We start from the raw sequence: 2043 nt of genomic DNA, 5'->3' as shown, positions 1-2043 counted from the left end.
AGCATCCATACATGACCACTGGAAAAACCATAGCCTTGACTAGACGAACCTTTGTTGGCAAAGTAATGTCTCTGCTTTTGAATATGTTATCTAGGTTGGTCATAACTTTCCTTCCAAGGAGTAAGTGTCTTTTAATTTCATGGCTGCAATCGTCATCTCCAGTGATGTTGGAGCCCAAAAAAATAAAGTCTGACACTGTTTCCACTGTTTCCCCATCTATTTCCCATGAAGTGATGGAACCGGATGCCATGATCTTAGTTTTCTGAATGTTGAGCTTTAAGCCAACTTTTCACTGTCCTCCTTCACTTTCATCAAGAGGCTCTTTAGTTCTTCTTCACTTTCTGCCATAAGGGTGGTGTCATCTGCATATCTGAGGTTATTAATATTTCTCCTGGCAGTCTTGATTCCACCTTATGCTTCTTCCAGCCCAGCGTCTCTCATGATGCACTCTGCATAGAAGTTAAATAAGTAGGGTGACAATATACAGCCTTGATGTACACCTTTTCCTATTTGGAACTAGTCTGTTGTTCCATATCCAGTTCTAAGTGTTGCTTCCTGACCTGCATATAGGTTTCTCAAGAGGCAGGGCAGGTGGTCTGGTATTCCCATCTCTTTTTCCTTTAAACCTGATCCAGGATCCTATCAAAGACACTATTTAAGTCTGGGAATCGTGTCTCCTTCAGGCTCCTCTGGCTGTGACAGTCACACAGACTGCTCTTGTTCTTGATGACTTTGATGTTTTGTGGAGTGCTGGGGACCAGCCCCAGCTGATCCAGGGTATTCGAAGGAGAGACGGCCTAGGCGACTATTTATATGCTAATTAGAGATATAGAGAACAATAGAATGAGGATAGCTCAGTAGGAAAATTCAGTGGAGAAAAGAAGCTGAGTAGCTTGGTTTACGCGGGAGACCAATAAAACTTCAAGACAAGAAGTTTGCACCACTTACGTAGGCCGCAGGCGCCCTCTCGAATAGCGGAAGGTGCCTCACCCTAGACACCTTCTCGAGTGGGTCTTAGAAGCCCAGGCATAATTAGTAAGCGTGGTGGGTTCCGCGCTCCAGATGGAGACTCAGCTGGAAGTTAAAGGGAAGAATGACATGGGGAGACCAAGCGCTGGTGAACAAGGCCCGTAGCTTTATTTTCAACAGGGGCTTTTATACCCTAAGTTACACATAGAGGATAATAGGGGATGCAAAGTCAGCAGTCTTTGATCCTTATCAAAAACCAGGGTTTCTTTCCTGCAAATTTATCGTATACAAATGGTTTAGGTGATTTACAACATCTTCTGGCCAGAAGGCCTATTAACATTTTCTGACTCTTGACAAGGACTTATCAACAAAGACTTATTTTCTCTAAGAGTAATTATTTTAAGGTTTGGCACCATCTTCCAAAGATAAAATTGCATTCCTATAGGGCGGATGTGTAATGGGCTTACAACAAAGAAAAGAATTTATTACCTTAAGGGTCTAAAGTTACTAACACCAAGGCCACTACTTATTTTTTACTATATACCAACTATTAATTAATACACATTCAAGGATACAATTCAGGGGATGTGAAAACTTGGCAACAAGCATTGACTCATCAATGAAATCCTTTACTAGTTTATTCTGACAGTTTTTAACTCTCTGAGAGGCTCTAAGCTATTTGAATATCTTAAGCTTCCCATGCCTCTGGAGGCTAGGAGACTGTAAACAATCATATGCATAGCTGCAGGAGTCCGGGTAAACTTGTCAGGCGAGTTAGAGAGCCATCTGAGGGGTTTGGATTTAAACACTCCTAATTGCCCAGGAACTTTATTAATTGGAGCTGTAAGTTAACTCTTTGACAGAGAGAGAGAGATGGTGGTAGGGGACAGCCCCCAGTAAAGTCAGAGGTGAGAGCACAAAGCAATAAAGTAGGCAGACTCTGGTTTCTGGGGGGAAAATGCTCGAGAATATCCGGGGGGACTCCTGAGGCTCGATCCCGCCTTTGCCTATGCCGAGCCTCCTTCCTCATGACCTTTGTCATGAGCAGAATGCCTCACCGGCTCCCCGCAGTGG

The sequence above is a fragment of the Bison bison genome, unplaced genomic scaffold (genome assembly GCF_000754665.1).
Source record: "Bison bison bison isolate TAMUID 2011002044 unplaced genomic scaffold, Bison_UMD1.0 scf7180017864260, whole genome shotgun sequence".
NCBI lineage: Eukaryota > Metazoa > Chordata > Mammalia > Artiodactyla > Bovidae > Bison > Bison bison.
This window is presented reverse-complemented; position numbering follows the sequence as displayed.